Source organism: Microtus oregoni, unplaced genomic scaffold (genome assembly GCF_018167655.1).
Source record: "Microtus oregoni isolate MIOR12 unplaced genomic scaffold, Mior012 000009F_ref0000495, whole genome shotgun sequence".
NCBI lineage: Eukaryota > Metazoa > Chordata > Mammalia > Rodentia > Cricetidae > Microtus > Microtus oregoni.
Window position 1 is genome coordinate 23,354,338 of NW_024543068.1, and position 15,468 is coordinate 23,369,805.

At 44.4% G+C, this 15,468-nt stretch overlaps 1 protein-coding gene across 1 annotated transcript in view; it reads right to left on the minus strand.

Moving 5' to 3' along the window:
* Positions 1 to 15,468, minus strand: part of Prkch (protein kinase C eta) — a 201,801-nt gene that overhangs the window by 96,237 nt on the left and 90,096 nt on the right. The window lies entirely within an intron of this gene.

Here is a 15,468-nt window from a genome sequence, read left to right on the forward strand (position 1 = left end):
AGGAAAGGTAGCGAAACCCTAATGACTTAAAAGATGAACAGATTCGCGATTCGAAATAAAGTCTGCTTGGTAAAACACACAAAGTAAAAAGTTGATAGAAACAAACCCTAGAGAAAAGGGGTTTGCAATACATGGCAGAGGGTTACTCCTTAGGACATGTCAAAATCAACCTGTCATGGTGGCACAGGCCTGAAATCTAGCTAGTTGGGAGGCTGAGCCAGGAGGATGACAAGTTCAAGTAACAAAGAAGACTAGAAACAGAACAGGGTAAAGCACTTGGCTAGAATACCCTAGACCCTAGAGAAGGAAGAGAGGGAGGGAGGGAGGGAGGGAGGGAGGGAGGGAAGGAGGGAGAAAGGGAGGGAGGGACGGAGGGACGGAGGGAGGGAGGGAGATGATAGAAGGAACTAGTAAAAGAAATAAGCAAACAATTAAGTAAAAATGAGGCAGAGATTATAAAATACAAATTTAAAACTATGAAAATAGCCAATAAACACATCAGTACATCAAATCCTATGTAAGACAACTACTTCAGAACAAAACTAAACCCTTTTAAATTCATAAACATGAAGAGAACTGTGTCTGCGTTGAAAGTGGCTTGCAGGAGGATAAGCCGAGACCCTAACCTGGCCAGGAGTTGTGGTACGTTCTTGGTGACCAAGCCTCAGGACTCCTACGTACAGACCAGCCAGCACAGTCTTCCTTGCTCTGTCTGGGAAGGGTCGTTGAGTACCATATTCAAAACACTCAACACAAAGCAACACAACGTGGCATTCAAAAACCAAAGCTATATTTCAGAGACATTCAGGGGGAGACTAAAACCTGTTAAATGTACATTTCCTCATATCCAGCAATCAACTTGGAAGAGTTTTGTTTTGCTAAAGCATATATATATATATACACACACATACATATATCAGGAAACAAGAACATATAGGCTATCTAGTTAACAACCGCTGTATTCTTTTCCAGTAGAAGTGGGGTCAGCTAGGTGCAATGGCACACCTATGGTCTCAGGCACCCAGGAGGCTGAGACTGCTGGAGCCCAGAGCACTGAGGGTCATCAACAGAGCAAGAGTCTAAATTTTAAAAAGTTCTTCAATTTAAAATAGCCTAAACAGACAAGAAAGCAAAAAGGAACACAGAGAGAGATGAGCGTGGGTAACCAGAGAGGTCAATGTAAGCCAAGTCTCTTCTACTCACGTATGGAGACGGTATAAGGAACCCCTATCTTGTACAGCTGATATACACAAGGAAAGGATTGAGGGGAGCAGGGTCTAAATTAGAAAGCCCAAAGAAGAAAATGCAAGAGGAGTCCAAATGAATTTGGCTAAAAGGCCAGTGAATTCAGAGGCTCTGGCACAGTTGAAATTGTATCTGGCTCACCCTGTGGGTGAGGAATTTGCAGTCTCTGAAACATGACCTAATTTCTTTCTCTCTCATGCTTTCTGTCTCAAGAAGATAAAATGCACCATGGTACTGTGCCCTGTGGAGAGTGCCATAGCCAATAGTCCTGCCAGGTTCCTGCAGTGTTGGACAGAAGCAGCCTACGGGCCCCTCCCGTTCCCTAGTGCACTACCAGAAGTCACTCAGTAACCCCCAAGTGAAGAGGTTCTAAGGTTCCCTGGTTGAGAGATGACAAAATGAGGCTGAAGGTATCGCCCCATGTCTAGCCATTAGCCTAAGACACAGCTCAGTCACAAAGTGGGATAAGTATTGCAATACTAAACACTTACCACATCTACATACAAATTAGATTCTCTGTAGGAGTCTAATTACCAAGAACCTACTCATTTACTCCTTTCCTACTACAAAGGAAATGGACTAAAAGGTCAGCTCAGTTGCATTCTTAATATTTCATGATCAAACTCTCTGTGTTTCCTCTGTGGTTGTCTGCAGAGTGGCAGCCTGAACCAAGAACTTCCCAGATTCCTTCTCACCAGAAATCGTAGCAGAATCTACTTGAGGCTGGCCTCTACGCTGCTCCTGTCTTACATCCTTCCCACAATACTTCTTTTTGTTGTCCAACTCGACTTACCTTTATCCTACCTGCCTCAGAACCCAGCAGCCTCCATCAAACCCTCAGGAAGGTAAAATGCCCCCCACCTGTACCACAGCAGCTCGAGAGTGTATCCCTATCTCTTCTATACCCCAACCCTGTGAGCCAGGCTTCTGCGGGTCCTGCACACTTCATGCCTACGCAAGGACTCTACCTACATGCCACCCACTCTTTCCTGCATTCTTGCCCATGTGCCCCTTTTTGCTTCAAAAGCAAATGTGCATGAAGACACCACACACACACACAAACACACACACACACACACACACACACACGCACACACGCATGACTCTGCAAGACATTTGACCACATAGAAACTCTGAAGTCAGCAGGGGATGGTGGCTCACACCTTTAATCCCAACACTTGGGAGACGGAGGCAGGGGACCTCTGTGAGTTTGAAGCCAGCCTGGTTCTACAGAGTGAGTTCCAGGATAGCCAAGGCTACAAAGAGAAACCCTGTCTCTTGGAAAAACCAAACAAACAGAAACCCCTGAAGTCTGCATCTTCCGCAGTGGCGCTCACTGTCACCATTCTCTTGCTTGATGCTTTGCATAGGAAGAGGAGAGGAAACTCCCCGCTGTATTCTGTCCACCCCATTGCAGACTTGCACCCCACTTTACAGCCGGAGGACAAAGGGAACTCCCTCAACGTCTGTACCTGCTTTCTATTTACTTAGGTTGGAATTTAAAGGACTATAAAAGACTACCTAATCCTGTTGGGGCTTACATCACCAGGCCTTTGAGAAATCTTTTAAATCATATTTTAGTCAGACACGTTGGGCAACTTTAACATGCTTGGCAGCTAAAACTTGCATCACAACTTCTACTTGGCTCCCAAGGTGCCCAGGGCCTCTTAAATAAATAGGAAGCTGGCCTGGCGCCCCAGCAAGGAAATGCACATTCCAGTCTCCAGGGGCCAGCAGCCTTGCAGCCCTGATACACCCCTTCAGGAGCTGCCTGTGACAGGGACAGGGTGCAGGGCAAGCCTGGCAGTGTAATGAAAAGGAACCTTTCTTGACAACATTTCAGTGTTGCAAGCCTGCCTGCTAACCCACATACTTATTTTTGAGAACTTCTGAGTATTCATATGACTAGCAGTCCCCATGCAATACCATGGTAAGGGTTCATATGACTAGCAGTCCCCGTGCAATACCATGGTAAGGGTTCATATGACTAGCAGTCCCCGTGCAATACCATGGTAAGGGTTCATATGACTAGCAGTCCCCGTGCAATACCATGGTAAGGGTTCATATGACTAGCAGTCCCCATGCAATACCATGGTAAGGGTTCATATGACTAGCAGTCCCCATGCAATACCATGGTAAGGGTTCATATGACTAGCAGTCCCCATGCAATACCCTGGTAAGGGTTCATTTGACTAGCAGTCCCCATGCAATACCATGGTAAGGGTTCATATGACTAGCAGTCCCCGTGCAATACCATGGTCAGGGTTCATTTGCAAAACATTGTTCTGCACTGAAACTTACATCACGTGAGGCTCCGCAGAGGCAGCAAGGGGCTCTGATGTCTCTTTAAATTGGCTTTAACTTTACCTCAAAAGAGGTAACTGCTGCACCGCCTGATCTGCTATTTTATATGAAAATACTTTTGGAGAATTCTGAAACAGGGCAAGAGCAATGCTTGCATCTTTAACTTTCTTTCTCTCTGTGTGCCCTTCATTCACATCGAGTCTCCTGGTATCCCTGGGAAGCAATAGATTTTCTGGAAACTCGGAAACTAACGGGAAGGTTAAGTGGGGTCAAGCAGCCAACGACACCAGTGAAGAGGCCAGATTCTGTTTACTGCTGTCAACCTGCTGAGTAACACTAACCAATGTCTTTCTCGTCTTTTTTTTTTTTCATCCTATAGAAAGAGCTGTTTTTGCAGGGTGGTAGTGGTGCACACCTTTAATCCCAGCACTTGGGAGGCAGAGGCAGGTGGATCTCTGTGAGTTTGAAACCAGCCTGGTCTATAAGACCTAGTTCCAGGACAGGCTCCAAAGCTACAGAGAAACTCTCTCTTGAAAAAAATAAAGAGGGAAGGGAGGAAGGAAGGAAGGAAGGAAGGAAAGAAAGAAAGAAAGCTGTTTTATCATTTGTAAATATATAGGGAAAAAACAATTACGAGCACAACAAACCAGAAAATCTTCGAGGTGACTAGTAACTAAGTTACTAGCCATGAAAGAACCAGAATTACCACATACTGCCAAGACATATCTCTGGAAGGGAATGAGGTGGAACAGCAGGAGAGTTTGCCTTCATCTTATCAAACACACAGAATAAGCCACTGTCTGATCATGGAGCTCTTTCTGGGAAGGACGACGTATGAAAACGTGAATATAGCTGATCCCTGTTCGAGACAGCAGCGACATGGACAAAGACTAGATGTGCATGAAGCACACACCTAAGAGAACACACACCACCCACGGGAGGAAGCGCACACTTAAGTGAACACACACCACCCATGGGATGAAGCACACACTTTAGTGAGCACACACCGCCCATGGGCAGGAGCCTTTGGCAGGTGCTAAGTGAAGAAGAAATCAGGGGAGATGCATATCTTGTCCTCTGATGTGCTACATAAAGGTGCTGAGAATAGCAGTTTCTTGGAGGGGAAGAGGGAGAATTTGCTGAATTAAGATAGTGCCCAGGTTCCAGGAACTTGTGCCACTGCCAATGACAAAGGTAGCATGAAGGTCTATGCCCTCTTAAACAGCAGAAAATAGCCAGAAGGATTTTAAAAGCACAGGCTCTCTGGCTTCTCTTAAAAGAGTCTAACCATATGACTGACTGCAGCTTCTAAACTCAGATGATACTCTGGCTCTACAGTTGCATCCGGGCTTATTAAGGATCCAGATCCCTCTGAGGAAGCCTGGCCTACGTAAAGATCAGCATTCTGAGAGCTGAACAGGCCAGCTACCAATGCAGAAGGAGAACTGGGAAGCAGCTTGTTATTGACTGTCTCTCCTGAGTTGGATTGGCATTTGTGAGCAAACCATGAAGGTCGAGCACACACTGTCACTCCAGTATCCCTGGCTACCAGGAAGCAGGCCACAACAGAACTGACTGTGACCCTCTGAACCAGCACCAAAGTTTTACCAAGAGCCACGGGAAAACTGCTCACCGTGTTGAGAGGACACCTTGGTCTTCCACCCCCTTCTCATCACCTCCTTTTCTTCCTCGCTTCTAGAATCTAAGAGAACTCCAAAATGCAAGCTCTCTCCTTCTCAGGACTTCTAGAAGAAGTCTTAGTCTCCTTCATTGGTTCTTACCTCGCACCTAATCTACTCATGTGTGTTTGTCCTGACACTCTTTGAAAACCATCCCTTGGGAACACTCCTCCATTGCTGGTGGGAGTGCAATCTGGTACAGCCCCTTTGGATATCAGTAGGGCGATTTCTCAGAAAGTTAGGAAACAACCTTCCTCAAGACCCAGAAATACCACTTTTGGGTATATATCCAAAGGATGCTCAAGCATACTACAAAGACATGTGCTCAACTATGTTCATAGCAGCATTGCTTGTCATAGCCAGAACATGGAAACAATTTAAATGCCCCTTGACCGAAGAATGGATAAGGAAAATGTGGTACATATACACAATGTGTACTACATAGCAGAAAAAATAATGACATCTTGAAATCTGCAGGCAAATGGATGGATCTAGAAAACATCATATTGAGTGAGGTAACCCAAGCCCAGAAAGACAAATATCATATGTACTCACTCATAAGTGACTTTAAAAAAAATAGCCCACAAATCACAGTTCCAGAGAACCTAGACAACAATGAGGACCCTAAGAGAGACATACATGGATCTGATCTACATGGGAAGTAGAAAAAGACAAGATCTCCAGAGTAAATTGGGAGCGTGAGGATCATGGGAAAGAGTAGAAGGAGAGGCGAGTGGAGAAAAAATAAAGCTCAATAAAAACAATTTAAAAAAGAAAAGAAAACCACTCTTCTAGGCTTTCTGGCTGTCCCTTTCATCTCTGTAGCAACTCCTACATTGTCTGTTCCCTAAGTGTCTCACAAATGGCTGCTTACTGACGATTCCCAAACGCACAACTCCAGCTCTGCCTTCTCAGGGGCTTCTCAGCATTCCTCCAAAAGACCCGTAAGTTGCCTAAAACATGACATCTATAGGACTGAGCCTTCTGCCATACTGCCCTTGTCCTCAATAGCAACAGTGTTTGGAGTCACCCACAGGTTCGAGGCCTGTCTTCAGAGCCTCCCCTTTTTGCTGTTTGCTGGTCCTGGCTCTGTTTCGCCAGTATCCACCATCATATGGATTCTTCAAGGTGCAAAGCTTGAGACAAGGACCTAAATGACAAGTGTCATCAGCTCTGTGCATCTGTGCTTTTTCACATCCACGAATTCAAACCATCTCAGGTCAAGAATGCTTTTTAAAATGCATCTCTCCTGAGCATCCTCTTTTACCATAGTGTAACAAGCACTTGCACTACATTTGCACTGTATTGGATCTTCTGTGCAATCTAGAGATAAAATACACAGGATGTACAAATACTACGCATTCCATGCACAGAGACCTAGTTGTCACATAAACTTTGGCATCCATGAGGGACCCTAAAGTCCATCATCTCCTGTATGTGTCACTTGGGAGTAATTCCCAGAAACAACTGAAGATCTCAGCTGTGGCAGCAGGAAGGAAAGGGAGCCCCCAGAGCACATGCTACTAACAGGGTTCTGTCGTGGGCAACTGAGGCACAGTGCTTTGTGGGGAACTGCAAGGAGTGAGCAGAGCATGAGCAAGGGAAGAAGAGACTAGGTTTCTGCCCTCCAGCTGCCGCCTGCCATTGGGAGCCCAATAACTTCCCAGCACTTCTCACTTCTTTCTGGTGAGAGTGTATATGAGCAAAACACCCAGGAAGAAAGTGTTAGCCTAGTCCTGATTTCTTATTTATACACACACACACACACACACACACACACACGCCAATATATTCCCACATATGTATGTGTTCACATATATTATATTCATACATAGATAGACATATTGTGTGCTATAAATACATGTAGAGTATATGCAAGTATATAATTTATGTGCATTTCCAATATGCTTCTTTGTAGAATGGAGCTTGAGCAGAACATAATTTTCAATTATTATTATGATACCGCTGTTTTCTGCACAAATAACTTAACCACATACATTCCCTTTTGTCTTTGATTATCACTTGTTAGAATCCTACAGTTCTCTTTTGTAAGAAAACATTAAAAATTCCTACCTTCTTCCCATGAGTCTATGACTATTTCATTTTCTCCCAGTTGATTTCACCCATGATAAATCTGCAGCTACCCCTTCTCCAGCATTCTTAATTTAAAAAAGAAAATTCTTCACTGGATTACCACTAGGTTTCAGAATGAGGGGGAAGAGTTTCTCTTCCATCAAGTCTGGAGTGGCTCGTTTAGGGGCACATCTCATCCTTATTCTCAATGTTCTTTAAAAAAACATCTCAAAATAGTACAGTACTGTCATCCTGGGGCTCAAGTTAGATGATATATGGTGGTTTTATTTGCTCAAAATGCAAACATTTTCCAATTATCTGGATATTTTTCTTGTCTTTCATTACAAAACTTCATTGAGAGAAAGCAGCCCTTCACAAGCACCTTGCTGTCCTGTCAACCTTTTCATATTGTGCAAAGGGTCAGTGCACCCAGCACACAGATGCAAATGTTACAGCGAGTCACTCTTGGTTCGTTCTTGCTGTTCTTGTCCGGAAGGATAATACATGATCACTATGGGAAATGCACACGGTTCAGAAGCTATCAAAAAGTCATCCTAAAGTCAGGTGTGGTGGTGCATGTCTTTAATTCTGTACTAGGGAGGCAGAGGCAGGCAGATCTTTGTGAGTTCAAAACCAGCCTGGTATACATAATGAGTGCCAGGACAGCCAGGGCTACACAGTGAGACCGTGTCTAAAAATCAATCAAACAATCAAAAAGTTGCCTAAGCAACACCTTTGGGGCAGGAGAGATGGCTCAACCATTAAGAGCATTAGTTGCTCTTGCAAAGGATCTGGGTTCAATTCCTAACATCTACACAGTGGTCCATAGCTTCCTGTAAGTCCTGTTATAAGGCATCTGATGCCGTCTTCTGCAATAAAAAACAAATAAATACATAAAAAATTTTAAAAGTCATCCTGATCCTTATTATACAAATAGCCACCAAATACCTTGGCAATCATGCCAAACACATACATAACATAGATACACAGTCTTAAATGAATGGCATCACACTCTCTGAGGTGCTTTGCCAACTATGTTTTAAATCCCCCAAATCTCTCCACATCTTTCTAAAGATGACTGATATTCATCGTAAAGCTACCATTTTACCATTGTCTCTCACAGAACAAATGCACATGACGACTCTGAAGCGACCCCAGGGGCAGACCCCGTCCTATGAAAGCTGGGCTTCTCACTGGGAATCTGTTTTCCTCTTTCACTTGAGGCTACAGGGTTGCTCATTCCAACCCCACTACCTCAGCCTCCAGACCCAGGCTGGCCTTCCTTCCTCACACACACACACACACACAAACACACACACACACACACACACACACACACACACACCTCTTACACAAACAAAGTGTCCAACCAAAATCTTTTCCAGATAAACATGTGTTTCCTGCCCATTCGTTTGGCTTCTTCCACTTCCCTTTCAGCCCTGCCCCTCTCATTTCCACTTGTAGCTTCCTAAGGTCCTTTCCAAGATCCCAAGCTCTGGGTGGATGATTTAGAAAACCTACTGGGGATTAGCCATGGAGACGGCTGCCTAGTCACTTCCTTCTCCAGCTGCATGGCACCGTAGGAGTGGCAGCAGCTCTGGTGTGTGGCTGGTCCGCCATGATCTTCAACACTACCGCCCTGCTCACTGGATTCACACGGACACAAAGCCTTACACAGAAGCTGAGACACCTTCATCGCACCGTCAAATTCCCTGCAACACTCATGAAGGATTTAAACACCGGTCATTTTGTTTTCATAATTAAAAAAAAAAAGAGGTGAAGAGATGCTTCCTTTAATCAAATGTCATTTATATTATTTGGCCATGCCCTCTCAGAAGCTAACAGATTAAAAGCGTACATCTTGACTACAGAATTGGGACTTTGGTTGTTGTTCAACAATTATATTATTCCTTTAATTAAACATGAACAAAGTAAAATTAGAAAGATTTAAAAGAAATTAAGCATGCTCTCTTTGGGCTTGTAATATAGACAAAGAGTGGACAGGGACAGGAGATAAACTTCTAATGGAAATAGATGTTTTGGAAGGAATTCCATCCTCCATGACCAAGTACTGTCAACCTTCTGCTACCAGAAATGGATCATACTAAAATTCATTGCAAAGATCCTTTCTCTGTTACTACCTTAACTTAATCTGTGACACTGAGTAAGAGTTTTGAGGACTGTGGCCCTCATGGTATCTGAAGGAGCTTCAGAAGGTGCCAAGGAAGAAAAGCAGCTAATATCCCTACCCATCTCTAAAGCCTACAAACCTCAGGAACTGGCCCAATGAGATAATGGAACTATTACCTTGGAGGTAACCAACAGCTGTCTAAATTGGACTTAAGGCCCAGCAATAAGAGGAAACTCATGCCTAGTACCCTAAACCTAAAGAACTACCCAAGGCTGGGAAGGTCATTGATCCCAGAGGAGAACCTGGTTATACGACATCCTATTTGGAGATATGTAAACTATGCAAGAGACAAGAAACTCCTTGAATACTCAAAGTTCAGTGCCGGCCTACAAGTGTAAGAGGGGAGGGGGAGGGGTTGGGTCACCAGCAAGACTCGAGAGAGGACTTAGATCTAGGGAAACAGACAGGTGTGGTGGAAGGAGGACCAACACCCAGGGACACAGGCTGTGGAAAGCAGCTAACAAACCAACTGTTAACACAAGTGATCTGTCCTTATAAGTTTTGTGTCAACTTGACACAAGCTAGAGTCATTTGGAAAGAAGAACTCTCAACTGAGAAAACGAGCTTCAAAGATGTGACTGGAGGCAAGCCTATCGTACGCTCTTGATGAGTAATTGGTGTGGGTGGGAAGGCTGTACTGGATGGTATAAGATAGCAAGCTGGGCAAGCCCTGAGAAGTGAGCCCCGTAGCAGCTCTCCTCCGTGCCTCTGCTTCAGTTCCTGACTCCAGGTTACTGCTTTGAGTTCCTGTCCTGACTTCCCTGGCTGATGGACTGCAAGCTCTGAGATGAAGTAGACCCCCTTCCTTCCCGGTTACTTTTGGTCACGGTGTTTTATCCCAGTAATAGAAACCCTAAGACATGATCCCATTGGGTTGAAAGCCCTGGTATGAAAATACAAAGTTGGACAGAGGCAACATTAAAAAAGAAATAGCAAAAAACAAACCAAACAAACAAACAAAAAAAACCATGCCCTTTATCCTGTGGGCAGAAGGGACCTATACAAGCCACATGTTGCCTCTGGGCTGAGTGGCAAGTTTCCCTAGAAACAAGAGGCTGAGCTAAGTGATCAGTGACTTTTTTTTTCCCTCATTCTTTAGAGTCTGTGTAACTAGAAAAACTAGCTTCTGAGAATGAGGGCAAAATAAAGATGACTCATGACCAAATACCTTCGTTATGGAAACACAAAGAGGGTGCTTTACAATGAGGGAGAGACGCTCATCAAAAGTCTACGCTCCTAAAAAAGAGTGATCTAAAAATTATAAATATGTAGGTACACATAAACAATGATAGAAAAAAAAAGCAAGCAATGGTATCTATTGAGAATTCAAAAGACAAAAATTAAAATCTCAAACAATTGTGTGTAAGCCAGGAGGAAGGTGGGTGGTTTTTGAGGCATGCAAAGCACCTTAAATTGCTCTAAGTGGAGCAAGCAGCGCCGAACTTTAGAACTCATTACACACATATTAAGATTCCAAGCATAACCACTTACGGAGGTTCTATTTTACAGCCAGCAGATATGAGGGAAATGGAGCTGGCAAAATATAAGGGAAGGAAAAACCTCAATGTAATTCAGAAGGGGGAGTCTGATTTCTTTTTGTTTATAAGACACAGCCTAAAGTACGGACAGGAAAGGAGAGTGCCAAGGAGGAAGGAAAAGGATGAAAGGAAAACACTCAACAAAAGAAATGCAGAGCGGCCACCTCGACAGCAGAAAATAATACTAGGAAGGAACAGTTGTGACCACAGAATGGAGAAGGGCCGACTTCTCCAGAAGAACTATCATATCTGTATTGATTGCATGGTGGAGTTTTAAAACAGACTGATAAACATCACCCACTTAGCACGTAAATATTGTTTGGTGCAGAGCTGAGAAGAGAGGGTCACATTCTATCTCAAAGCCCACTGGGAGCCACAATGAGGAATGTTCCAGATGCCAAGCTCCAATGCATTCCCTATGCTTTCACTGCCGGCTGTTCTAAAGCATCCCATGGTTTGGCATTTTCCAGTTCAGGAAGATTTGCTTCCATTTCTCTTGGGTAAATGCCTAAGAAAAGAGTTTCTGGTTCACAGGACCCATCTACGCTTGCTTCTGGGAGAAACCAACAGCACTGTTTTTCACAGTGGCTATACCAGTTTGCACTGCTTTTCACAATGGCTGTACCGTTTTGCAGCCTCACTGATAACGTTAAAAACTCTAGGGTATCTCAGTCTCACCAAGGCTCAGTGTTCTGAATCTTTTTCACTTATTATGGCCTTAACTAGACTTCCCTAATTCCTACGCACACAGAGCATGATCCAGGTACCTGATGATCATCCATAGATCTTCGTTAGAGAAAAATAGGCTACGCAATTCCAAACAAACAGTTCTCTTTCGTTTGAACCATGATTCTCTCATGCACTTTTTTTTTTTTAAAGAACCTACTAAGTATTTTTTTTCCTGTGAGAGAAGAAACATGCCTCATATTGGTTCCATGGAATTCAATTGAATATTCCCTGGTCAAGACACAGATTGAAAGAAGGTTACAGAAAAGTAAGACAGCAAGTCTACTTTCCATATATGCATGGAGGGGAAGGAATAAAACCTATACTGTGTTTTAAAATCCCATGAATATAAGATTATTTGGGTCAAAATATATAGAAAAATCACACTTCTTTAACTTTTTAAAATAAAACTTCTAGTTAAATAAGATAGCACAACTGAAATGTGAAATTTCAGTGTCTTAAAAAATAATCCAAATGCCACTGATTTTTTCCTCTCCATTGACAGTTCGAGCACATGAGCACAGTCTTTCTCTTTCCCCGGTCTCTTTAGGATGAAGCTTGTTAACCTCACTGTCAAGTCCTTAATGAACTGAAACAGACCTGCCTTTAGCAGCTACCACCCACCGTAGCTACTCAACTGTGGCAAAGTCTAAGGACACACATTCCAGGACTCCCAGAGGCTCTGCAAGGAGCAACCCTGGGTGTGACCGCCTGCCTTTGTTTTGGAAGGAGGCACTGAGCTGTTGTACAGACTGACTTAAAAAAATACTCAACTTCATCTTTGATGGCAAAGATCAAAACCAGCGGAGGAACGCAGGCCCGCTCAACGGCAAACCTTTACAATCGCTCACCATTTGCGGTGAGAAACAACGTTGACCGCGTTCTACAAGTTTCCGTGCGGGCTGTCACTCAAAGCCTACAGACTTAATGTAAACATGGTCATCAGATGGAAAGGACACGGAAATGACTGCTCTTCCTGGCCCTCAAGCTCGCCTTTCGTTTAGCATTTGTACTGAAAAAGAAGGCAGGAGTGGCTCCACGTGATGTTTGAGGAATGGAGCTTTTTGTGTTTCTTTCCATTCCCCGGACCAACTGGAAACTCGTGTAAAACTGGAGAGGTCCCTGAGATCATTAAAAGATAATTTCATCTTGCTTTAGCTCGGCTTCCTTGAAGGACCTTGTTTGAGCCAGGCTTGGTGGCACAGGCCTCCTCGAGTCCCAGTTCTTAGGGGTGCTGGGGCCGCCTTCTGTGGTCCTTCCACACTGTGTGCACACAGTCTGGTGCCTCTGCATTTTATGTACCTTTTGTTCTTAAAGACATTCTTTTAAAAAATGTCTTGCAGGTCAGGAGGAAATTTTATGGTTTTGTATCCTCTCAATGTATTATAATGAGGGCAAGCTCGGGGCCTGCCTGAGCAGTGGAAAAAGTTCAAGGCCAACAGAAGTGACTTACCCAGACCTTGTGTCAAAATAAAAGGTAAAAAGAGGGCTGGGAATCTAGCTCAGTGGGAGAGTGATGCCCTAATGTGTAGGCGGTCTTGTGTTTAAAAATAAAAAGAACATGGTTTTTACCTCTGGCCTTGAGTATCATAAAGGGATATGGACCACGGCATTCAGACTCCCCTAAAATATCTAAGCCAGAAAAAGGATAAAAACCAAAGCTTCTGAAAACAGGTCTGCCTCCTTTTTCCAAAAAGGGGATTTAATGCCACATAGAAAAAAAGCAGGGTAGGAAATCAAAACCATTTTGAACAAAGTCATGTCGGCAACCATTGACTCTCAGAACCATGCCGATAGAGACCACCTTCTGTTGGTCACAGACACCAAAACGGTTCACCTATCCAAACAGCCCCGCCACTGAGACATTTAGTGTGTCAGGGCGGGTTAGAGACCCACACAGACATCAAACTTAGGCAGAGCATTATGAAGCGACCTTTTGGAAGAGTCAGCCATAAACAGCACTGTCGGCCCAAATTAGAGCAAAGGTAAGAGTTCCACTAGCCTGCATTGGGTGCAGTGCCGTGATAAGATAGGACTTCCAGAAGGAAGCCGCCACTGCTCTCAGCAAAAGCTCCCTCCCCACATGTCCCCACTTCCGCTTCCACTTCCATCTGAGGTGAGCCCTAACTCACCAGAGATGGAAGAGTTCAATATCTTCACACAAAACTTCCCAAGTTTTCTCCTGATAAAATTCCTCTGTGAACAAAGATATGGGTGCCTGGCTTCACACTGCCACTGAAGATAAGACATTCTGAACAGAAATGACTTTAAACTACAGCCTTTCCACACAAAACAGGGTGAGGAACGGGGGCTGTCCTCCTTCCCTGTCTGCCGCGAACACAAAACACAACTGGACTCTTGAGGTTGAAGGGCTATTCAGAGATGACCCCTAATGCCGACAGTCTGGGAGAGGGGGCCTAGTCTTGCTTCTGTAGCTTTGGGTGTGCTCTGGAAGCTCTTTCTCTCAGCCATGTGTCCGCTGACTTGAGAACTGTCATTCGAATCAATAACTAAGGAGATCACGGTTTTGTCTGTCCGAACGTTTTCATGGAAGGTGCTAGAAAACACATTGCCCAGCAGGGAGCGGGTCAGTGTGGCAGCAAGTATATATGCAGAGGCAGGGACATGTAAAATTCCTCTGAACAATGAAACAAATCAAATTGTCTCCGGCTGCACCACGGGCTGTTCTCTATTGGCCTGGGAGTCAAGAGCAGCTTCTCCAAAAAGACGAGCACATGGTGACTGCCTTAGGTGACTGCTTTTAAGTGCCTGGATCTGGGATCAAGGGTAACAGGCTCAAATTCCTACATGTAGCTTTTATTAAGGCCTGTGGTGGCTCAAATGAGACCAACCTCCATAGGCTCATATGTTTGAATACTTGGTCCCAAGTTGGCAGAACTGTTTGGGAAGGGTTAGGAGGTATGTATTTGCTGGGAGAGGTGTGTCACTGGGGATGGGCTTTGATCTCTCTCTCTCTCTCTCTCTCTCTCTCTCTCTGCCTCACAGTTATGTCTCAAGATGTAATCTCTCAGCTACTGCTCCAACACCATGCTTGCCTGCCTGGTGCCAAGCTCCCCAGCACGATGGTCCCGGACTCTAACCTCTGGAGCTGTAAGCCCAGTTTCTTTTATACGTTGCTTCAGTCACATTGCCTTACCACAGCGATGGAAAATTAACTAAGACAAGGAAGGTCCTTCGAACCTAGCCCAGCAGCCCTTTCTAAGGACAGCCTCACACTTGTGGTGTTTGTATTGCTTAATGCCCACCTCCTGCTGAGCCTTTACTTATGCCACACTCACTTGGCATGATGACCTCTGACCTCCCCAAAGCCAAGCCTCATGAACTCGCTTCCTTGCCCAGAGGCCTCTGCAGAACTTCATTGTTGGGGAATATTATTTTCAGGTGTGTGACTTTTGTTTACGCTGCATTTGTTTAACTCTGTGAAGCTGTGTTACTGTGCCTGTCTAAAACACCTGATGGTCCCAAGAAAGAGATGAACAGCCAATAGCGAGGCAGGAGCAAGGATAGGTGGGGCTGGTAGGCAGAGAGATTAAATAGGAGAAATGAGTAAATGGAGGGATGGATGGATGGATGAGTGAATCCAGGCTCACATGAACCAGAAAAGGGCAGTGTAAAAGAGTTGGACATGCTCAGGTCCTTATGTGTCTTTTGCTGTGACTAGACATAGCAAAAATATGTATAATAGGTATGT